Genomic DNA, 26,092 nt, shown 5'->3' on the forward strand with positions numbered 1-26,092 from the left:
TGCTTGTGTTGTGAATGACTCTCAGCTACTACCACACCAGCTGTATCTCCATAACAGTAAAATAACTGAGGTATAGCCATTTGTGTGTCTTCTAAACTGATTATCCGAATTATTAGGCTGTTTAAAAAAATCAATGTAGACATGTTCCTGTTTTTAGTATTTTACCTTGTTTCATAATGCCGCTTGATTTTATTTGATTTTATAACATTACTTTTATTTACTTTTTTATTTTATATGCATTTTATGGCTGTCTATTGTTGTCTGTGGTTTGTCTAAAATAGGTATCTCTTGTAAATGAGTCCTCGTGACTCAATGAGACAAACCTCTATAAATAAAGGTTGAATGCAAAAAAAAAAAAAAAAAAAAAAAAGGTTTGAAGCAAAGATGTTTCACAATGTGTTATGCTTGAAGTATGTATGGTGGACAATGCTCAGCTTTTGTCCCTCCAAGCTTTAGCTCAATATGTGTAAACTTGACTGAGTTATATTATTATATCTATACTGTTGTAACTGTAGCAGCCATATGCATATTTTCATTAAAATACATCCAGTGTGTAAGGTGATAGTTTAACTTTTTTCTTCAGTAGCCGTCGAAAACAAAACAGTGAACAGTTATAAAGCTGATAAAACACATTTATAGATCAAAACCTAAACTAAAGCTTTAGGTTCAACTACTCTGCAGAAATGGGCAGACAGGCCTGTTGCTTGTTATCGTGCTGTAGTTTGGGACTGAAGCGCCTCACTGATAGATGGATCGAGTCGTCGCTGAGGTTGGACAACTGAGGTGATTGATTCTCGTAATAATCGGGCCGATTCACCAAACTCCGAAGCCGCTCCCCAACAGGTTGATCTTTCTAAAGTCTCCCAGATTTAATCGCCAATCAAACAGACTTTTGTCACAGTTTGCAAAGATGGCAGATGTGTGGGTGAAACAGGCACAGCAGGAGAGGGCATCTCTTTGGCTGCAGGCAGAGAGTTAAAGTTTCAGTAATGTGCTGCTTTCGCTCATGCACAGATGACGGTGTTTTCCTTCAGTGGCTGTTCGAGTCTTCTGAGTTTATGGGAATAAAGAAGCAGGTGCTTTATCTGGGTTTTTATCTCACTTGTTTTTGTACTTAAATAACTTGTTCTCAACATAAAGAAATTGATCAATTTTACATATTATTGTTTCAAAACGTCTATTTAAACCTTGCATATTGGTAAAGAAGAAACTTATTGTCAGGTTAATATCAACACAGAAAAAAAAATCTATGTGTACTTTATTCTACATTAATGTCCAGTAAAAATAAAATGCAGCCAGTTGTTCATGTTGCTTTTTAATTCCACAGTTTAAAAGGAACTGAGATGTGGCTGTAATATTTCTTGGCCAGAGATAAATTGATAGAATGTTGGTAGTGTTTTTCTTAACTTTCATCATGCTGCTGAATTTCCTTAATTTGCACCACCACTGTAAGATCTCATTTTGATGTTTTAAGGTACCAGTTATGCATTTGGGATAAGAGGAAATAATATCACCTGGTTTTAATGCAGCCCTGATACAATGAAAATGTGAAATATGAATCATGGATAAAACTTCAGCAACATGTGATGATCTTTAATGAGGCCTAGCAATTCCAAGAGTTGATAATATAACTTGAATTTTATTAAACTGAAGAGGAAATATACAGCATTTACCAAAATTTAAAAGATGATTGTTAAAAAACAAACAAAAAAAAAACTCGATGTGTAGTTTTTGGTATTTGAGTTATTTAAAAACAGAGCAAATAAATGCCTAGCATTCTTTGAAGGGATGTTTATCACCCATCACAGTTTATAACAGTTTAAAATTAGGAAACACAAAAGAAAATCTAGAAAAGACAGAGTTGTAGCTGTTTTGGTCAAACCTTAAAATCAATGGTATGTGAAGTTTCATGCAAGACTTTTAACTCAGTATCTGCAAACTGTATTTGATACAGCACATTTTTGTGTTGGCGTCTATCTTGAATTGGATGATTCCAACAATTAATTCTAATATTTGAAGCAATAATCTTACATACTGATGATCCCACACTCTTGCAATATTGGAAGCAATGTTTCTAAACTCTAAACATTCTAAAAGAGCACAGCATGTCATGAACTCTGCTCTCTGCCTCCTCTCTTCACTCTCGGCCACGCCCACTTCTCTGCTGCAGAACGGAGATAGACAGAGGAGGAAGGAGGAGGTGTAGGAGGAAGTTTCTTCTGCAGTGTAGGCTGCACACATTTGCAGCAGGTGTTAAATCATTTAAAATTATTCAATCTAAATAAAATTCCCATGCCAGTCGTGCGTCTCATCCATCAGTCAGCTAATTGTGTGTCATGTCCAATCTTATTTTGAAAGACCGCGATAGAGCGAGTCCACAAAAAAACTAATTGTGAAGTAGCGAGGGACTACTGTACACCCTTTCTTTTGTTTGTTTGTTTGTTTGCTAAGTTCAGTTAGTTGTGGCTTCAAGCATCAAACAGGTGTAAAATTATATCATGTGATTGATTTCTGAAAATGTCATTAAAAACTATCTTGTGGATTTTCATATATTTTCTAAGCAGGCAGAGTTGTGTTCAGATAGATAATAGCAGCATCTTTAAAAGAGTTGTTGTGCAATCAGAGTGTAGAATATGTGTTGAGGATCAGCGTTGGCTACTTCCATACCAAATCTTGGATCGATTTTTGTAAATTCAATTGTTACAACAGTTTTAATTTACTTTAAGTTTGGCTGACTGTGGCAGCTGCTTTGAATCAGGTTGACTCCAAATGTTAATCCATTGTTGATGTACATTCATTGGTCACTTTCTGCAAGTTTTATTAAAATTTGTTCAGCAGATGCTGAGATATTTTGGTAACAGAGACACATACACACAGCTAGCGATGGTCTAGAGGGAACACATAGTGAGACAAGTTAGCCACCACTACAGGTGTTTTCTACTTGTAATTATAGCATCGACTGTGTATGTCCCCCCCTTGTTCTGCTCATGCATGTTGCTTTTTCATTGACTTTAAAATCACAGGGTCTGGGTCTCAAAGGGCGGCAAACCCGCAGCTCTGTTTTTCACTTTACGTTCAAACCCAGTTTGTGTGTAATGAATTTGTTTACAGTTGTGTTGGTTTATTCACGACCCGTAACACACATTTCCACATCAGAGAGAAAGCATGTAGGGTAGGCAGCTAATTAGAGCATCCCATTAACAAGCTCAGCCTAAACTTAAGAATATGATGTTTGACCCACATTTAACGATGCTGGGTAAACAGCACTAAAGCAACACTCCTGACACAAAAAGTACAGCACTAAATGTGTTGACATAATGAATGAACAAGTTGGTAAAAAAAAAACAAAAAAAACACTGACATTTGTCACTTCTTTAAATTTTGACTTGTTTTGTGTTGTTTAATAATCTGCCTGAATACATTGAAGACATGAAGATTGATAGATTTGGACCACCTTTTTTAGTAAATGTTTATCACCAGCGTGGTTTTTAAACTGGAAATTGCCTCAAATGTTTTTTCTGTCAGAGGAAAGTTCTCGTGCAGGTGTTATTCAACCACTCTGGTGTTCTTCTGATGAGCTGGAGATCCCCACAATGGGTGACCTTAAGAAAAGAAAAATTGAACAAATTTTGAAACATACGTTCAAAATTGAGGGTACTGTTTGCTTTTGCAACTCATACAAGGTTAAAAACTATTCCACAAACGTAGCGACACTACTGGAGACCATCATAGCTGTTCACCAACTGGTCGCAGCCCAGTGAAATGCTACCTTTATGTGACCCTGATTTTGTACACGTTCAATATTAGCAGGTGAAGCTTAAAGTTTTGTCAGCAACAAGGTGAATTTTCCTCAAACTGCATTATATTTTTTTGTTTCCCATCCCACAGTTGCTTGATTGGACTGAGATCTGGGGAATTTGGAAGCAATATCTTGTTTGCCAAACCTTTTGCAGCGAGGCAGTGTGCATTATCCGGCTAAAAGAGGCCACTACCATCAGGGAATATGGTTGTCATTTAGGGGTGCATGCTCTGCAAGCACGTTTGCTGTTAAAGCTGCAACTCTCAAAGTAAAAAAAACATGTTGAAAATGATGTAGGCACCCAGCCACAACGCAGACAATCATATGACAAAAGCAGAAATAGGACTTCACCTTTGGCTCATTTATTAGTAACCAGATAATATTTCAAACGCAACTCTCTTTCACATTAAAACGTACAGCATGTGGCCTGTGAACAAACTGTCCAAAGAAATGGATCAATCTGAACAAAAATCTTCAGTGGCTAAATAAAATATAGGGGGACAATTCTGTGAATACACATAAATCAAACAGTTTGTAAATAAATATATAAAACTTTCCTTTAATAAATGCAATATTGTGTATATGAAATATAATTTAGGGAAACAAATACCTCAGTGCAGTAAGACAGTGAAGTGAGGACCAATAAATATACACATAAATACGTAAAAAATCATTTTGTCCATAACTGTATATATACAGTATATGCACAACCCAAGCATATTGTTTATATACAGATTTAGAAAGAAAGTCCCTAACTCACAATCTTACGATGAGTCAGAACAAATATACACAACAAATATTCCACTTGAGTTGTGAATGGAACATAAATAGAAATTACTGTGGGTTGGAAGGTATCAGACCTGATCTGCTGGTGTCCCATGGTGCCAAAATCAACCTCCATAACAAGATGGGATACACAGCTTTGTCTATAGTAGTTCAGAACAGGAGAGAAGAGGCGGTGTTGAAGCTCCTTCAGCTGGGAGCAGACAGAGATTAGAACAAAAAGCAGCAAAAGTCCCACTGATTCAACTGAGATGTACATGCACTCACAGATAGCTCGTATTTTTGGCTTCTTTATCTCACCTTTCTGCTGTTCAGGTCTTCACTTCTATGGAAGAGAGCCTGTCTAAATATTTTGAGACCTGCGCTGAATCTCCATCTTCCAAGGAAAGTGCAAACAAGCTAGAAGAACTTGAGCTTTTCCTGCATTGTCTTGATCTGCGCTACCTGATGAACAACCTGTCTGAAAATGACATCGTGTGGAACAACCTGCTGACCATAGAGAATGACCACTTGGAAAAGTTTGGTATCGTAGACCCAGAGGACCAGCAGAAGATGATGTGGGCTGTACAGCAGATGCACCTGGCATCTGGCAGATCCTGATCACCAACTCCACGGTGAGCTCAGGTTGCTTCCATTTGGACGCAGGTATCTACTGCCCAGATTTAGAATGAACAGACTAAAAAACTCATTCATCCCTGCAGCGATCAGACTTCTCAACAAACAGTGTTGATTTCTGTACTGTTATTTTAACATGTCTTGTCTAGTATGGATGTTTTGTGTGACTACTGACTGTGAAACAAATTACTCCCTGCGGATAATAACGATTCTTGAACTTCATCTTGAACACCTGGACAAAGTGGAGCTAGACTCAGTTAGCTCTCTTGAATCTGGAGAAAAGGGGAGTGAAGATCTATAAACTTTATCATGTCAGCTAACAGTTCTGCTACCTGATGGAAACCATTCAGGATGACGCCGGCCATTTTCCATGCCACGCCCCTCACTTATCATTGGACGCCATGAAGGAAGCCCAAAGTGTCTAACCAGCCTAACTAAAGATCTGCAAAAGGAAGTCATCAGCCTCGGCAGTTTCAAGTGCCTGATGGATGAAGCCATATATTGCCATCAGCTTCCTCAGCTGTTTTCCTCCAGTAGCTGGAAAGCATGCTTTCTGACGGTACGTGCGCGCTCATAATTTTATTTTTGTTTTGCCTTTAGTTTCTTATCAAATCACGAGCCATTGCAGGAGTTTTAATGGAACTTTTAGAAAGTTGTAGATAATTGGAAATATATTTTGTGCTGATTATTCTTTGGAGTCGATCAAATGAATGTGAATGAAACCAAACTAAAAACTAATAAGTGTGCAGTGTGACAACCAGAGTTACATTCTGACGTCAGAGGAAAATCAAGACAGAATATTGATATGTTTTTTTTTGTTTGTTTGTTTGTTTGTTTTGTGTATATGTGTAAAGTTTTGTAAAAATAATCTGGGTAGTATTGGTATTATGAATATGCATAGTGCTTACATACTTACACATTTAATATCAAAACTTTACTTAAACATAAAAGCAAGATGTAGAATTAGTTGGTAAATATCCAGATTTTTGTCTTTAATTTTAAATTGTTTGTTGTGTTTTTAGTGTTTTGTTTACTTACTTGTGTTTTCTGTTTTTGGCTTCCCTGGCCAGTTCTCATTTTTTCCTCATTCTGCTTCCTTGATGTTTTTCAGTCAGCCACGCCCACTTCACCTGTTCCTCGTTAGACTGAGCTTCCACTGACATCAGCTCTGGAGAATTCTGTCCTCCAGCCATACATGATTTCTTTCGTTGGGCTTTTTCCACTGAGTAGTTCTTGCTGCCTTGACAGCCTTTTTTTTTTTTTTTTTTTTTTTTTTGGGGGGGGGGGTGTGTGTGTGTGTGTGTAATAAGTTAGTTTTCTTTTTATGTTCGAGTTGAGTTATTAAAGTTTATTTTAGTTGGTGAGTTTGTCTGAAGATCAAAATGCTAAAAAAAAAGGCCTATCACTACATAGTAAAAAAAAAAAAATAATAGAAAAAACAAAAAAAAAACATTGTATTGCACTTACACTTCTCAAGTTGCAATAAAACATGTGGGTGAGCCTCTCAGAACTCCCTGAGAATGTAAATGTAAGATTTAATAGCAAGTTTAAAAAGTTGCTTAACCAACCACCAGTGATTTGATGGTGATGGAGCCTCAAATCCTCACAAATATGAAATATGCAAATATGAAGCAAATGAGTCTCAAAGTCTGTCAAATCTTACTTTGTCTGAAAATATGTTTTCCTGTCCAAACTTTAATTCCCCTAAATGTGCAGCAGCTAAAAGTGTTAGAAAGCCAGAAAATACTTGTGAGGTTTCCAACCAGGATTATCTAACCAGGATAATCACTGTGCAAAAAATCACATCATGCTGCTGATCTGTTTCATGTTGCTGCTGATCTGTTTCATGTTGCTGCTGATCTGTTTCATCATCTGCTCACACAGACTCATGTTCGTGCTGCTGTTCGGCGTATTGTTTTTTTATACTACTAGTGCTTAGTGTAATTTTAATTAACATTTTTCTTAATTCATATCTTAGATCTTATTACTGTTTTTCTTTTACATGTTATACTTTTGTTGGAAGTAACTGGGACCCTGTGTACACAATTTTGTTCTGCCACATGTACATGGAGAGAATGCCCTTGTCCAGTTGTCAATACATATCTGGATAATCTGCAACTGGTATCTGTTTCGGCATAGAAATATAACATGTAAACAAGCAAACAAACAATAAAAATACATCAGAAAAGCTTTAGTAGTGAAATCTATTAAACATATTTTTGTATCTCAGAAAACGTGCTGTATGATAAACTCTAAAATATGAACATTTCAGAAGATAGACAATTTAATTTTTCTTTTTTGTTGGTCTGGTAATTGAAAAGTAAAGTAACACTTAAAAATCTGTGAACTAACTCGGAGTTAACCTTAAGCAATAGTAGGCTCACCAGGCTAGACTGCATAGGTCGTAGAGAGCTCAGCTCATTAGATGTGCAGTAGCTGAAGGTCACATTGTTTTGGTCGTGCTCCGAGGCCTTCATACACTTTGCACGGTTACAAATGTGAAAAGATTTGGATGAGAAATGTATCATTCTGGTTGAATGTAGGAGCTCTGCATATGAGTGAAATTAAGCTATTTGTGTGTCTTTGTGTTAACAACAGAGGTGTATTGTTTGTCAGCGAGTTCGCTGAAAAAGTTTTGATTTTATTTCACACGTTGACCCAACTTTGAATTCACCATCAGCCACAACAATGATATTACTCTCTAGCCCAATATAAATGAGAATTAGTCAGGCCAAAACAAGACTTAAACACCCCCTGAGCGTGACACTCAAACAATCTCCAAACATCAACATACGCTCGCAGTTCACCCCAGGTCCATAAACGTTGGCACATTGCCTATTTTGTCAACTAGAAGATAACTTGCAGTACAAGCACAGCAAAATAAAGGCCTAATTATGCCCCGCTGCAGCGAGTTGCAGTTGTCTTTGGCTGTAAACAGAGCAATCAGTGAGGCACTAATGTGGAACGCATGAGAGGTTCTTCACTCACTGACTCCCAGGTGAGTTTGTATCTGTTGGTGATGGACATAAATGAAGATAGGAGTAGGAAGAAAATGAATCTGAGTGCAGTAGGTGGGGACTTACAAAAAAGCAACAAAATAAAGTTAATTGAAGCGTTTGCTGCCTGTGACAAGTGCTTTAATGAAACCTCCTTCCTTCACTTCTCACAGTAACTAAACTGTAATATATATATATATATATATATATATATATATATATATATACTATAACATCGATGGCTCTTTGTCCAGTTTCATAAAAGTATTTTGAAATGCACACAAAGTTTAATGCTGTTAGTCAAATAAAATGCCATCTCTAACTATTCATTTATTTTTATTGCTAAATTATTCAATGTCCGGGCAGCACGGTGGCTCAACTGGTAGAGCTGCTGCCTCTCAGCGAGCAGGTCCTTGGTTCAAACCCCGGTACAGGGGCCTTTCTGGGTGGAGTTTGCATGTTCTCTCCGTGCATGCGTGGGTTTTCTCCGGGTGCTCCGGTTTCCTCCCACAGTCCAAAAACATGCATGTTAGGCTGATTGGTAACTCTAAATTGTCCCTAGGTGTGAGTGAGAGAGTGAATGATTTTGTCTCATTTGTCTCTATGTGGCCCTGTGATGGACTTGCGACCCGTCCAGGGTGTACCCCGCCCCTCGCACAGTGATTGCTGGACATGGGCACCAGCGACCCCCGTGACCCAAAATGGAATAAGCGGGTAACGATAATGAATGGATGGATGGATGGATGGATGGATTTAATGTCCTTCTTATTTTTTTTCTTTAAGGGGATTACTCTTCATTCTCATCCAAAGGTGAAGTCAGAGCAATAATGTAACCATTTGAGTTAATCCCATTCACAAGGTCAGTTGGCCATCACAGCTATCTGATCTTTGGAAACACAAAAATAGCCATAACTTACTCAAAATGACAGAAAATGAGGCAATGCATGTGTGGTAGTAGCTTAGTTATCCTCAACTCATACTCCAAGCAGTAACATGTCTTAGAGGTGGCTGTGGTGCCATCTTGAATTAAAACAATGATATGAAAGGCATTAGGACTTTGGATTGGTCATCTTGTCTCTAATTGCCTAAAGCTTGGAATAACATTCCTTGTTTTGAGTATTTTTGTATGAACACAACAGTAACAAAATTTGAGACGTCAGATTGAAAAACGTTTAGGTTACATTTGTTGCCAACCCCAAACCCTCTGGTGTAATACTTCATAGGATATAGGTTACTGCAAAATGTATTCCTAAAATGCTCAGGTCCAAAAATGAAAACTTCAATCTTGTCTTAATTTAAAAAGAGACAATTAAATATAATCCAGCTTTTATGTCTTTAAGACATGCTTGTAGTCTAAGTAGCTGATTGGATTCATTGGGTGCAATGGACAAATATAATGAACAATAGATCATCAGCAAAACAATGGAAATTTATCCCATGATATTTATTAACTTTCCCAAATGGAAGCTTATATGAGGTAAAGAGTATTGTTCCAAGGTCCAAGCACTGAACCTTGAGGAACGCCATGATTAACTTTGGTGTATGACAATGATTTATTATTTGAATTTACAAATTGGAATCTATCAAATAAATATGATTTAAACCAATTTAGAGCCATTCCTGTAGTCCCAAAACCATATTCAAGCCTCTGTAGTTGAATATTGTGATCAACTGTATCAAAAACTGAGGTCTAACAGAACCAATATAGACACAAGTCCATTGTCTGAGGCCATGAGAACATCAGTAGTAACTTTCACTAGTGCTGTTCCTGTGCTATGATGAGCTCTAAACACTGACTAAAGCTCCTCAGTTTATTTCTTTAGATGTTCATGCAACTGAACTGCAACTATTTTATTAGATGGAAGTTAGATTAGATATAGGTCTATAATTGGCTGGGATTCCTGAGTTAAGGTAATGTTTCTTAAGGAAAGGTTTATTACAGCAATCTTAAAACGCCAATGGAGAGAAGCTACTGGAGAAATGTGTCTCCTATCAACTCTCATTAAGACTCTGGCAGCAGCCAGATTTTTGGATTAACTGAAGACTTTTTAAAGAAGCTTTTGGACACCCACATAAAAAAAATACCATTGCAATAGTCCAGCCTGAATGTGATAAATGCATGGACTAGTTTTTATGCATAATTTTTGGACAAGATGTTTCTAATTTTAGCTGCATTTCACAAGTGGACAAAAGTGATCCTGGTAACTTTTTTTTTTTTTAATTTGGAGCTTAAAAGGCATGTCCTGATTGAAAATAACACCAAGATTTTTAACTTAAGAACTGGAGGAAAAATTAACACCATCCAGAGGAAGTGAAAGACTGCAACAATTATTCATAATATGCCCAGGTCCAAAAACCACAACCTCTGTCTTGCCTTCATATATGTATAAAATTATGTTAAATATCTTGTGCAGATCAGAAGTTATGGCTCGGCAAGATAAAGTTTACAGTCGTACGGAGCAAGACTACACCATAATATGTCTGTCTTTGGCTTATAATAGAAATAAAAACTTTATATACTTTGTATATATATATATATATATATATATATATATAGCTGAAAAAGACATGTACATACAGTATGTATTCAGTCCTTCCTAAATATTGGACGTATGAAAAAAGATTTGTTTTAAGTTGATTCAGAATGGTGTAAGATATTATGCACCAGGTGGAAGCCACCATCAACAATTATGCTAGAAATTTATAGAGATATTAATGTGTATAACTAAAAACAAAGGCATTTATTTTCAAGTTTAAAAAATATACATTTTATCCATGCAAGTGTCTTTATTATCAACTATATATATATATATATATATATATATATCTCGTAATTTAATTATGTAAATAAATCGTTCACAGAAACAAAAATGTGTATCACAAAGGAGGGATCTAAAATGTTTTTAAAAGGAATGTATTTTCTTTGACTTACTCTGACTAACATCCTAATATTCAAACATAATAAAACACAACAGCTCTTATGTAAAGTTTAGTGCTTGCTCTTTTCGTTATTTTTGTGCCATTGCAATTCCTTGAATTATTGATACTCTGCAGTGCCATTTTTTATTCCATGTCCATACTTACTGTGAACTTTTGTATGACGTTTCTCAGCACTTATGAAGCAACGAGCAACGAGAGGATCTTCGCTTTTTGTACCAGGCCTTGTGGGTCAACACCTTCTCGTGTCCTCTGATGTTTTTTCTCGATCTCCCCTGTCACATTTCAGGAATGCCCACCTTCTGTCATTGCACTTGTCTATCCCAAATAGGTTGACAGGTTTGTGGCAAAGGATGCTGCTTGATTTATTGGACGCTCCACATTCTAGTGGTGCATATCTGACTTGGATCCTCTATGAAATGCATTTAGCGCATTTCTCAAATGTCTTCTGACACAAGATTTGTGTCTTAAAAGTAAAGTTGCTTTACTGTTTAAGTGAAACATTGCCTTTTTTGTGACATTTTCAGGGGGAGGAGGAAATAAAGGGCACCTATTTTCAAAAGCAGCAAGCAACTCAAAGTTAGTTATGTGCTGATGCTTGTCTTTTCTAATTCAAAAACCCAGTGGCTGGAACCAACATTCCAAGTCATCTGCATCATTTTTTGACAGAAACCTGACATTGCGGGGAAGCTTAAGTGCTGCTCTGCGTTTTCTGGTTTTCATGCACAATGACTCCTTTGGGCACTTGCACTAAAAGCCATTAGCGCTCCCAGTGGTGTAAAACTTGCATGAATCTATAAATCTTTCAGGGTAGTGGATTGAATTTGTACTCTTGATAAAGGATAGGTTTTAGATGAACAGTGCCCCGGTTGAATCAAGTTGCCAACAGCACAGGGCTAGACGCTTTTGGAAGCAGCAAGTAGAACATAAAAAATACTAAATTCCTGGGGTGTTTTATTTAAACGCAGCAAAGGCATGTTCAATAGATAAATATGTAGCACAATCAGAAACCAATCCAGTTTTAAAACATTTAAATGTCATGTTCTTATTTTATTGCAGAATGAGGTCAGACATATTTTTGAAAATGTGGGTGGTAAAGCAAAAAGCAAAACAAATGTATAGAATGCATTATATACAAATGCATCACAAACAACGAGTCCAGCTACAGGCAGGAGATAGAAAACCTGGAGAGCTGGTGCAGAAAGAACAACCTTCTCTTCAGCTGTGTAGATGAACAGATGCTGGGATATATTCATCATTTAACACGGATTCCTCATTTTTCTGGACTGAATAAAACGTGCATTGAATTTAAGGAAATGCAAACGTGAGACGTCATTTATGTTTGACCCATCAAAATGAATGCGGTCATTTATTTACAGAATCAAAATTTAACATCAAACATTTACATTAATTTGGCAAATTATGAAAATAACAACATAAGCAATCAATCAGGAAAAATCATACGGCCATGATTTTTCCGTTGCTTCACCACAGACATTTATGAAAACTGTACAACTATGATCTTTTACCCACATGAATGTGGGTGAGCATTTTACACAGACATTTCTAAAATATCTGGAAGAATTTCTACTTGATAGAAAAGTTTAAAGATGGAAAGAAGTTTAGAGGGAGTAGGATGGTGTGTGAGAGGAGAAATGTTCACCAGAATCGACACTCTCCGGCTTTCTTCAGCTTTTCCTTACAGTACACTTAGGTGATGAAATCGGCTCCTTTACCTGGAGATGTCTCAGGTGAGATTCCGTTTAACGCACCCTTTCAGCGTCTCAGTAGGTTGGCTGTTACTCGTCCGAAGTAATGGCTAGTGAAAGTGTTATAATCCCATGGAACTCGGAAGAGCTTGTTGTCATGTCAGGATCATCCCGTCTCCATCAGAACATGAACAGAACTGGTTGGACTGTGTATCCAGCAGAACTCCAACAGCACTCCATCAGAACTCCATCAGAACTCCATCAGAACTGACTAGACCAGGAAGTACTGACATTTTAAAGACTCTTTCCCGGTTCACTTTTGGGATTTGTTCATTGGTCAGAAACGACCAGACGGGGTGTGTTTTGTGACGTAAGAGGTTAGAGACAGCGAGAATTGTTATGAAACAGATCAGAAATGTTCTCACAGACAGAGAGAGTTTTGTTTTGGCGCGTTTCAGACACAGGTGCCAAAACTTCTCTATTTACGTCTGAGAGGATTCTAAAAACATGACAGTTCGTTCAACAACTTGTTTTTCGTTTGACTCCAACCTTGGAAACGCACACTTGCTCACTCAAAGGCAGAAATCAGAAAAGGCATAATTACTCTGTTACAGCTTTGACATGAGAATAAAAAGCATTACTCAGTTAATAAAATTGATTAGTTCACTGCAACATCTAAAATGGTTTGAACTAAGACATTTTGATTATCAACATTTGTAAAATAGTAATGATAATAAAAAGAGAGTGTTCTTTTCACTTGAATCTTCAAGAAAGAAAGTCTCAGGATGGGTGAACCTGTACCTCTGAGTTCAAATGAATGAAATGACAGTTCCTGTCCCACAAGGTTCTAAAGGTCAAGAGTTTTGACCTAAGACTCAGTTTTGACATAGGCCTAGTCCACTACAGCTGGAATTTAGACCCAAGTCCAAATCCAACTTCTACCCTGAGGCTGTTAGACTCACGCATCTCTAACCAGGATAAACACTGTGACATCATGCTGCTGATCTGTTTCATGTTTCTGTGTTCATTCGTACTCATCTGCTCACACAGACTCATGTTCGTGCTGCTGTTCTGCATATTGTTTTTATACTACTAGTGCTTAGCATATTTTTAGTTTAACATTTTTCTTAGTTCACATATTAGATCTTATTACTGTTTTTATTTTATAGTTTATGCTTTTGTTGGATGTAACTGGGACCCTGTGTACACAATTTTGTTCCACCACATGTACCACATATGGTGCGTATAACAAATAAAAAACCTTGAACACTTGAAAATAACTTTTTCCACATATCAGTGGGTAATGTGTGCTTAAATTAAACACTTGCAAACAAAGTTTGTGACCATCTGTCAGCTACCACACTTGTTTGTTACATTCCAGAAGCAGTTGACGTGACTAAAAATAGGCCAACATTGGGGACGTTTATTTGAGTTGTGAAAATCCATACAGGCTTGCATTAGCAAGCAGATTTTTTTTTTTCTGTTAGCCTTGAAATTTAGAGCCCCCTTCAAAAAATAAAATAAAATAAAAAGTAGTAGACTTTAATCAAAGAATGTTTTCCAAATTCCTTATTTTACTAATTTCCAATTAGATGCAAGTCCATGTCACTAGACAGAGTTTTAATTTGGTGACGATAAGATCAGTTAATTAATGCCTAAGGGCCTCTGCTTACTTTGTTTCGGAATAAAAAGGAAAACAAAAACTTTTAAAGTCAGTACACAGTGGTGGGCACACTAACCAAAAAAGTTAGCTTTGCTAACACATATTCTGCTAGCTAAAAAAATAGTTTTGCATTAGCAAAACTAAACAGGAAAAAAAAAAAATAGTGGCATCTAACGCTAGACCTCTAATCTCTTAGACGAATGTCACTCAGTCTGTCAGATCTTCGTCTCTTTCCTATTGAAGCTGCGTCGACCAATCATGTTTTGTCACGTGCATATGTAGTAAGCCAATGATGTGCTAAACGAACACTTCGAGACACGCTCACAACAGAAAAGAACAAGCTTGGGAATTTTGTTAGCAGGCTAAAAAGTCACAAAACCTTATTCAGTGGAAGTTAATCCCGCTAACGGTTTCCATCCATCCATCCATTTTCTTTACCCGCTTCTTCCTTTTTAGAGTCGCGGGGGTCGCTGGTGCCCATGTCCAGTCATCACTGTGCAAGAGGCGGGATACACCCTAGACAGATCACAAGTCCATCACAGGGCCACATTGAGACAAATGAGACAACCATTAACTCTCTCACTCACACCTAGGGACAATTTAGAGTTTTGGTCTGTGGGAGGAAACCGGAGTACCCGGAGAAAACCCACGCATGCAACATGAACATGCAAACTCTACCCAGAAAGTCCCCCGGACAGGAATTTGAACCAGTGTAACCTGCTCGCTGAGAAGCAGCAGCTCTACCAGTCGCGCCACCATGCAGCCTAATGGTTTCCAAAGTTAGTGAAAATGCTAAGCAAGAAATTAGTTCTGCTATTTGTAGATTAGCCGAACTGTTTTCCACTGTCAATACAGAACAAGGTTTTACCAAATGACTTCCAGAATGGTTTGTAAATATTCCTATTGATTTGTAGAAAACAGATGCATTGTTGTTGTGTTTAAAGCAGCTGTGGTTTAGTTGTTAGATTGGTCGCCCTCTGATGAGAGAGTTAAGGGTTCAATTCCACCATCAGTCACATGCTGAAGTGTCTCTGGGCAAGACACTAAACCCTTCATTGCCTCTGATGTGTGTCCCATCAGTGTATGAATGTGATCTAAAGCTCTGATTGTTCTTTGTTGAATGATTTGTTTGATTATCTTCGTAGAGATGTAGTAGAGTGCTGTATGAATGTGTGTGTGGAGGTAAATGAGGGCACAGATTGTGTTATAAAGCACTTTAAGTATCTTGGTTAGATAGAAAGGTGCTGTACAGTCCATTTACCATTTGTAGTTTTGTGTAATTTTTTTAAAAATATTTTACATTCATCTTTAAGTACATGCAGATATTTTTTATCTACAGATGTAAAACATTTTGGACATTGTATTGTTTTTTTCTTCACCAAGTCATATAGTAAGTCAGTTATTATTTTAAACCAAAAGTCTAGTTCATCATTTTTCTGTATAATCTGTACTATTTTACAAAAGATTATTGCAATGTTCTTTGTCATCTGACTCACTAATACTTTGTATGTCAACCTGTTCTCTCTCATTGCCACAACACTACAAGTATTTGGTCATGTCTTTTTTTATTAGTCTAACCAGCACTTTGCTCCCATATGCTTTTTTAAAGTGCATCACAAATAATGTAGACATAGATCAGATTTGTGGTATAAAGTATGCAGGTAAAAGTGTTTTGCGCACATTGAGTGCATACTGCATTTCAAAATTATATATCAAAATATTTTGAAAATTACAGGAGTAAACTCTTTCAAATTCAACCATTTGGTTCAGGAAAACACCCACAACCCGAAAATGAAGAAGCATATAAAGATAATGGATGGATGGATGGATGGATGGATGGACGGATGGATGGACGGATGGATGGACAGATAGACTTCATAATTTTCAATAGGTACCTTTAAACGATTTGCTCATTCTCTTGACAATTAGCATAATGAAGATGTTTGACATACTGTACTAGAAGGTATTTTACTTAAATGCTTATTTTTACCAACTTGTCTGTCAAAAAATGTAATAAAATGAAATAAAAAATAAAATAAAATAAAAAGTAACAAGCACACTGGTGGTCTTAACCTTTGCTGTTTTTCCATTTCTGTATGTCTTTGTGCTGGAACTTTAAGGTTGCCTTTTGAATTAAAGAGAGAGGCAGGGAAACTGCAGAGTGTTTATGCCAAACTGTGAAGGACAGTAGAAGGGGCAGGCAAACGGGGAGGTGGGAATCCAATCGCCCAGCACAAGGGCGAATTATCTGACCAAGGTGCTGAGAGTGGGGTGTCTTCTACCACTAATTGATAAGAGCCTTCTATCTTTAGTAAGCAGCCCTGTTTGGCTCAGAGCATCAAAACCTTGGCTGTGGCTGAAAGGCTTGTTGTGTCCCACTCCCTCTCCATCCTTGGCTGTCAAGGGAGGGTAAAAGCCAGGATGTCACCTTGCCAAGGGGGTCACTTCTCTACTTTCCTGCCTGAAAATGTTGAAGGTGTTTCCACTAATGTGAATTTTAATCCTTTTGGATAATCCTTATGAAAATAATTCATTTCACCTGACACACAGACATCATTATTTTATGTTTTATGTTAAATCAAAATGGGAAATTTACATCCTCAGTTTCAGAAAAGTTGCCTTTTTTAGAATTGGTGTTGTACGTGCATTTATACCTTCATGTATAATCTATTTGCTTTCCAGGTTTGTGCATGTAAAACCTTTCAAAGATTACCTTTTTTTTTGCTATAATGTCATTATCTTTCTTGGTTTGCGTCTCAAAAGACAACACATTATAAAACAGTATTTAAGCAGCAAAGATAACATATTATTAGAGCTTCTACTGTTCTCATGATGATCAAATCAAAATCTATAAACCAGACAATGCCATCGCAGATGCATAAAACAAATCTGTGAACTCAAACAATACAAAATCACATGAATTACACCGATGGCGGGACAAGAAGCGAAGTGAGAAAGATTTTGCCAGAACAATGGACCAGGAAGCCAAAACAATGGCACTTCATATGAACCAATTTGCAGATGCTCTCGATCCACACTCATACAAGCCGACTGTACTCTGCCAATGTGATCTGCTGGAACACGACTCATGTAAATGAGTAGCTGCTGAGGAAAGACAAATATTTAAACAGATGGTACCACTCAGTGCAGAAATTACACAAAGGGTTCATGGATCTGTCTTCTGTTACAGGAAAAAAAAACTCAAATTTAAACAAATCTAATATTTCAAGATTTTGTTGGTTTTTCAAACTTAAGCCACTCAACTGGACCGTCCCAAATATCCAACTAATGATAGTACCAACATATTCATAATAGAACAAAAACAACAAATTAACATGCGTTTAAACCACTCAAAGGATAAACCATTACAATAGACAAGCCTCACTGGGGATTTTACCTGATTTCACATTCAGGAAGTGTGCGAGCTTGACACACAAAATGTTGTATAATCTTGCAGGCAAATGCAGAATGAATGTTTCGACTGTTTGCAGCAGATTTTAATGAAGGCTGCGACCATTCATCAAGTGCTATCAGAAAGATCATTTTTTTATTCGTTTGTCAAGAGAATTGGACTGGAAAACCTACAATTTAGAGTTGACAGTTTTTGATACAAAACCTCTGTGATGCCCTGCAGAGATGTAACTTTATTAAAATAAAAGTTTTGTTGGAGCTTCTCTGCAAATCTGCTTGGAATATGTTTTGCTTATTATTTTAAAGACACCTTTTTGTTAACCACTGTTTGTTTGGGAATACTTGTAGATGCAATACTGTGCTTTTGAGTGTAGTACTTATAATATAGAACATAAAGAGATACATTTGAAAAAAGTTACCTTTACAGTCACCGGTCATAGATATTTGTTCTTGTTTCATGAGAAACCCACACTCATTCACCACAACTCCTCATGATTCTCCAGATTTATCAATCCATCAAACTCTATGAGACATTTAGGTATTGACTATAAGTAATAAAATGTCAAGCAGGTAAAGCATAAGTGCAAAGGTAGTTATGGGCTAAAGTTTGTGTTAAAATGTATTTATTAGTATCCAAAAAAGTTCAATCTGGTCCTCTGGACATTCAAAAAAACAAAAGCAAAACAAAGCAAAAAAAATTCTAGAAACGTTTCGTCTCTCATCCAAGAGACTTCCTCAGTCTGAGGTGCTGTATTCAGCTCAGTCTCTTAAATAGCACCTTCTTAGAGTGGATCAACCAGTTTGCTGCTGACAACCAAAACCAGCTGATCACATGCTCAAGCAGGACCATCAGCCTAACAATGGGTCATTAGCACACTGATGGCTGTTTACTACTCACAGAGGGCTGAGTGATACTAGCAATCACAGCACCTCAGACTGAGGAAGTCTCTTGGATGAGAGACGAAACGTTTCTAGAATTTTTTTTGCTTTGTTTTGCTTTTGTTTTTTTGAATGTCCAGAGGACCAGATTGAACTTTTTTGGATTTTTCTACCTGGATTATTGAGCATGCATCAAGGTATTTATTAGTAGTTTTCTTGAATATGTAGGCTACATAAATACACAAACAATAGTACTTGAAGCATAATTCTTGAATTCAAACTCATTTTTCAGTCATGTTTGTCTTTTTTTCACCTTCAAAATAAATGCTTTTTATAAAAACTTGTTTGGTGTGTGACTTAGTTCGCTGTGGCGACCCCTAATGCAGGGAGCAGCCAGAAGAAGAAAATAAATAAATAAATAAATACTTGTTTGGTAGAGCTGTACTTTGACATTTTTTAAGGCGTACATGCCAAATGAGGGTCACTCTTCGCTGATAAACCATGTCGCTTTTCAGTCAGCATAAGAGTGTATTTGGGATGTTTAGCTACTCCCACGACATGTTTTAGCTCCTAAGGTCATTTGGCTGTGGCTGTCATTTTAAGTTGGGTTGATTCCAAAAGTTGTAGACTTTTACATATCAACTGCTTTCCGAGAAAAAGATGGTCAGTCATCCAGGTAGATAACAAGAAAAAAAAGTTTAGTTTGTGTCATCTGGACCAGTTTCTTTAAGTGAGAAACATTTAATTTCCCATCCGGAAGACTTTGTCAATCTGTCCTAAAACTGTTGATTGTTATACATAATGATTGATTGTTTTAAACAGGTGTGCTCTGTTTGCATGTGTTAAAAACCTAATTCTGAGATTCCAACAGGATGTTGGCTGGAAACACAGAAATGAAGGGACAGATCTGGTTGGCAGGCCGCAGACTGATGAAGACTTTCATATAGGAAACAAAATAGTTCTCCCTTAAAGAAATTGGTACAGATGACATAAAATTAACAATTTTTGTTGCTTTCTGGGAGTTTCATTAAAACATCTTCAGTGATCATAAATTATTTTGTTCATAGTCAGACAGAGTTAACTTAATGGCAATGTTAAAAAACACCTTCTGAATGACCAAATTGTTGCTCGATATTTGTTTAATGGATAGAGCATTCACCATTTTGGTTTGTAATAGTGTGCCTTGGAAATGGCAGCCATTGTGAATGGAGCTAAAGTTAATCAGTTGTAGATGTACTTTCAGTGATTACTTTCTGAGAACATTCCACTCACACGCACCGAAACAGAATATACTGTATACATTTTTTTTGTGCATATTTTTCTGTGACAGGTAATAATATAGCATGCTATTATTTCCATTAGAAGCCTGTTAACATGCTTATGAATGCATGCTAGTTATTTTTTTTTTCTAATTGTCATAGAGCATATATGTGTTTTAATTTGCTTTCCTAAAATTGAGGAGCGGTTTCTTTTAGTACTGACAAAAAAACGACATGTATTTTACTTTTTTTCATATTTCATTAAACAATGTGTGCTTTGTCATATGACAACAAAGTTCATGCTCATATGACTTTTTAAAATTACACTTGTAAATTAATGTACTAGACTTTGATTTTTTTTTTTTAACCTCACAAATCGCTCTCTGCTTTTTCCTAAAATATCACCATAAATTGCACCATTTTATATTTATACATCCAAGCTCCCAGTAGGCAATCCTTCATCAGTGACAGAAATGAAAATACAAGCGTCTATCTTGTCTATGCCAAATGCTGCAAAAACAGCCTCATTTATCGGAGGTCATGGCATTGATTAGCTACAAATGCCCTGGAGCCCAGGAGTGAGACAGGTTGCAAGATGACCCGAATTAGACTGAAAAGACAACATCCGAGCCAGCTCAATTAACAAATTCTAATCCACACTGATTACTCCAGCGCCGCACCATTACTGATGGGTGATTCCTAATTTGAGTGACAGTGACTTGTGGATGAGATGAAGCTACAAAAAAATTTGAGTCTAGAGTTAAGAATGGTAATGAAATAAAATAAAATGACCGTATTAAAATAACACTAATAAATTCTAATCAAGAAGGAATGTCAAGTAATAAATGGAGTCAAAACAAGACATATGGTGAATTAATTATGCCTCGTCGAGGTGTTAATTGTTCCACATCTGGATCAAGCTGCAACCAAATCAAATAAACAAGCTCAACTCATTCTACGTTAGGTTCATGTAAGAAAATGGTTGTATACAATATATGCAGCGTTAAGTTTTTCAGGTCACATCAAACGGCCACAAATACAATCTTAGGATGGTTTGGACAGAAATAGTAAACAGCGTGTAACTGTCTCATTTTTTTAAGCAGAAAAAAGATACGTAGCAAACACATACAAGAATGTTCTTCTGTACATGTCAAAGATGGTCATCAGTCAATAAAAAAAAAAGGGCAGTTATGTATTGCATGTCTCTTTGTGTGCGTGTGTTTCATTGTTAGCAAAATATATCAAAAGTGGACAGATTTACTGCACTCCAAAAATCACAGATAGAGGTTCATCTTCTCCAGCCGGATGTTGCTGCGGAGTCCCGCCTCTCACCTCGTCTGACAAAATTGTTTGAGTTTGGGTATAAAGAGCAAAAACACTTGTAATCACACAAGTACACATTTAGTTGCAAAATGGTGGTTTCACCTGCATGCAGGCTGTCATGTTCCATGGCTTACTTCCAATGGTTTCGCCCAAAGCAGAAGGACCTTAATGGATGCACGGTGCTATCCAGGTCAGTACAAGTGAAAAACAATAAGGAAAATACCAAAGTTCATGCTCATTAATATAAAATCTAACAATGTGTCAGGTCATATGGACGGTTTGTTTTGTTGCTGAGAGGTTTTGACCTTCATCCGAAGGACTTCTTCAGGAAATTAGGAAAAATAGCATTTCTACTAGAGTCAAAATCCATCCATCCATCCATTATCTTTACCCGTTTATTCCATTTTGGGTCACGGGGGTCGCTGGTGTCCATGTCCAGCAATCACTGTGCGAGGGGCAGAGTACACCCTGGACGGGTCGCAAGTCCATCACAGGGCCACATAGAGACAAACGAGACAAACAACCATTCACTCTCTCACTCACACCTAAGGACAATTTAGAGTTACCAATCAGCCTAACATGTATGTTTTTGGTCTGTGGGAGGAAACCGGAGTACCCGGAGAAAACCCACGCATGCACGGAGAGAACATGCAAACTCCACCCAGAAAGGCCCCTGGACCGGGGTTTGAACCAGGAACCTGTTCGCTGAGAGGCAGCAACTCTACCAGTTGTGCCACCTACAGTCAAAATAATTAACAAATTATTTAAAAAAATGGATTAGTAAAAAAACACGTCAGACCACAGAGAGAGTAAGTTTGACCAAAAAAAAGGCCTCATTTTTGGCCACAGGACCAGAAATGTCCAGTGTGCTGGAGGGTCTTCACAGAACAGAACAGGACAGAAATTTGTTTTTAATTGTCAACAAATCATTTGAGGCGGACTAATAGAGGAAAATGCTTTGTTTTAAAAAAACTGCCATAAACTAAATATATTATGCTCCATCATGAGATTGGGCCTTGAAACTGATATTTACTTCATTTCTTTTTAATAAGATAATGATCATCTAAAACATTAATGTAAAAATAAGTATGCAATATGCATTCCTTCAAGGCCTTTACATGTTTTGTACGTTTTTATTGTTTAAGCAATGATCAAATCTCAACACACAAAAAAAGCAAAATGCAAACTATTGATTTTCCCTCCTTTTAATGCTTGACAAATTGCCTCCATTGTTTCTCCGTGCAATGAGATTGGCCCCAGTGAATCCTCTAATGGACACTCAGCTGATGACGCTAGACAATAAGGTACACTCATGATCCCAGTAAATTTGGGCTTTTTCTGTCATCAGCTAACATGTACGACAAATCACTGGAGTGGCAGATTTCAGTCCTCCCTCATCCTTCACTGCACTCCCACCTCTTTCATTTACTTGTATGATTAATGCTCCATAACAGTCAAAGGCATCCAGCACAAGTAGCATGCCTAATGTAAAAACATTCAGAGAGTCTCCTCAGGTGGGATTTTAGGTCAGACGGAGTTTAAGACCTCCCATCACCACAAATCCTCTCTGTGTCCTTCTGAGGCGGCTCACAGCGGAGCAGAAGAAGAATAAATTACAGACCGAACAGAGCCATGGGCTTATTTTCCAACATCAAATTCCATCTTTTGTATAATTTTTTTAGCCCTCTTCAGTCCTTCACATCCTCAAACCTCCTAAACTAAAGCTTTACTTTCACAATTACTGTACTTACCCGAAAGCATTCTGAAATGAATGTAACCAGCCAGCCTCTATCCTCAGACAGCATAAAACCAAAATTGCTTAAGTAAAATAAACAAGGACCACCCAGTCATGGCCTCCTTTGAATCCTGCCCCCCCCCCCCCCCCCCCCCCCCCCCCCCCCCCCCCCCCCACTCTAACTTGATAGAAATTCACCAGCACGCAAATACTGCTGCAATTTTCACAGATGCGTGCATTAGTATTCTGCAGGGATGAATCCCAGTGACATGCAATACATCATAGTCACCAGGAGGCATTTCCACTGCAGAGTAGACGTGGAAATGGGCAACTCGTGCTCCGATGTTTTACTTTATACTCTTTATCTGAGAAATGTCCTCTGAAGTTTCAACACAGGAGTGTGTAAATGTACAAGCACATACTGTCATAATGCTTACTCACCTAGTGGCATAGCAAATGTATTCCACACATCACTAACCCCCACCTGCCACGACTCTCACACACACCAACACACTGCACATCAGGGTCGTGGAGTATTGGCATCATGGGATATTTGTAAAATGTGATATGGAGGAGGTTGGGGATGTGTGCGTGCAAATGTGTGCTTTTAGGGACAGCAGTCTTCTTTCCTCGAACAGTGTACCAGCCAGGATGCATGCCCTTGACTAACCTTGGAGGTTTCACTGAGCTTTCATGAGACTGTATAAATCATTGTGATCTCCCCCCTCCTTTTCAACTTTGCCTTTTTTACAGCGTTCAGCCAGACTGACAAGGCAAATGTGCACTCCTATAACAGAGACTATTACAGATACTGTCAGGAATACAGTGGGCCCTGAAATCCAATACATCTCCAGGTAATAGACGGATGTAAGAGTCGTCCTCCGTCAGTCAGAAAGGGAAGACAATGAGAAATATTTTCGGTGGACAAGTTTAAATGAATTACTCTGTTGGGGAACATAAATATAGTACACAGGTGAATGAAAAATACAAATTATCATATTGATTGCTTTTTGCCTCAGTGAGGAGTTTTCTATGTTATATTTGAGAAAATCTGCAGATACAAACAAAGGCTGGAAAGACGAGGGGTTTAATGGCATTCCCTGGGAGAGACTTTTTGTCTCGGAGCTCAGCTTCCAACAGAAACCATAAAAAAGCAGCTCTCCACAACTACTCTGTACAGTGTAAACAGCTCTGACTCAAACCTCTCCACTCAACAACACATTTGCTCACAAAGGCTCCCACTCACATATTCATGTATTCATGTGTTTCTCAGAACTTGGCTGTTTGCATTGCCATTTTCTCCCAATAATGATGAGGGAATTCACTATACTGGAATGGAAATATTCATAAATCCAAATATTTTTTTTTCCTTTTGGTGAGATTAGGAATAGGCTGAGAAAATGTTGAGAATGGCACAGCAAAGAGATAAAATGTGTCCATTTTTTTTTCCTCACATGTCTAAGAAACTTCTAGAAAGTAACATGAGGTTTAACTTAACATTATGTGTTTAGTTACTACACTTTGCTTTGTGACTTTTTAAAACAAAGTAGATGTTTCCAATTCAGAACTTCTTTAAAATGTCCCAAAAAAGTAGACAAGCTGAATTTATTGTGATGTGGAAATCCATTTTATTTAGTTAAACTATCTAGTACGATTCTGCCATTGCATCTACGCAGCCTTTAATGAGTTTTCTTCTTCACTTTTAGTATCTGATCTGATATCTGATCAAGAAAGCTCATCAGAGACTCTACTTCCTCGGGCGGCTGGGACGAGCTGGACTGGGAGGCTCAGTCCTCACCTCCTTCTACAGGTGTGCAGTGGAGAGCATCCTGTGCTCCAGCATCAACATGTGGCATGGAGACTGCACAGCTGCAGAAAGAAAAGCTTTGCAGAGAGTGGTGAAGGCTGCACAGAAGAGTCAGTCTCCCCACCATCACAGACATTTACACCTCCAGATGTAGGAAGAGGACCGCCTGCATCATGAAGGACCCACTCACCCAGCACACACACTTTTTGCCCCACTCCCCTCAGGAAGGAGGTAGAGGAGCATTAAGCGTAGAACCACTAGACTGAGGAACAGCTTATACCCTGAAGCTGTTATACTCATTAATCCCTAACCAGGATAATCATTGTGAAAAATCACATCATGTTGCTGCTGATCTGTTTCAATGTTGCTGCTGATCTGTTTCATGTTGATGTGTTCATGCGTGCTCATCTGCTCACACAGACTCATGCTCATGTTCGTGCTGCTGTTCGACGTAATGTTTTTATGCTATTAGCGCTTAGTGTATTTTTAGTTGATGTTTTTCTTAGTTCATATCTTGGACATTATCATTGTTTTTCTTTTACATTTTATTTTTGGATGTAACTGGGACCCTGTGTACATAATTTTGCTACACCACATGTACCACATGTGGTGTGAATGACAATAAAGAATCTCTGACTCTGACTATGATCAGATTTGATTGGAACATTCTGAGACATTTTATAATTGATCATGTTTAATTGGAGTTGATAGGAACTCATGTAACCAAACCAGATTAAACATATAATTAAAAAAATAATGAAAGAAACTAAAGGTTGGCCCTTTACAGGGATTTTAAATATAGTTGAGGAAAACACATTTTTACATAATCTTAACCAAAAGAAGTAGATTCCTTTGATGAAGTGTGCAATGACACACAAATTTGAAGTTCCATTAGTGCCAAAAATATGTTTATGTGTCTATGTAAAGTGTGCACATAGCGTGCTGTGTATATGTAAGGTGAAATATTAAGTGATATGTTAAGTTACATGTTAGGTGCATACTGTATGTTATGTGAAACATTAGGTGATATGTTAAGTGATATGTTTCAAGGATTCAAGGATTTTTTATTGTCATACCAGCTCACATTTGCATGTTTGTGGTACGAAATTCAGACTCAGGTCTGAGTTCAAGAAGCCTAACAATTAACAAAGAAATAAATACAAAATTTTATATATA

General features: G+C 37.5%; 1 pseudogene; it reads left to right on the forward strand.

Annotated features, from left to right (window-relative positions):
* The first annotated feature begins 4,568 nt into the window (after positions 1–4,568).
* On the forward strand, positions 4,569–6,341 carry LOC119425524 (annotated as a pseudogene).
* The last annotated feature ends 19,751 nt before the right edge of the window (positions 6,342–26,092 follow it).

The sequence above is a fragment of the Nematolebias whitei genome, chromosome 2 (assembly GCF_014905685.2).
Source record: "Nematolebias whitei isolate Nwh7 chromosome 2, NemWhi1, whole genome shotgun sequence".
Taxonomy (NCBI): domain Eukaryota; kingdom Metazoa; phylum Chordata; class Actinopteri; order Cyprinodontiformes; family Rivulidae; genus Nematolebias; species Nematolebias whitei.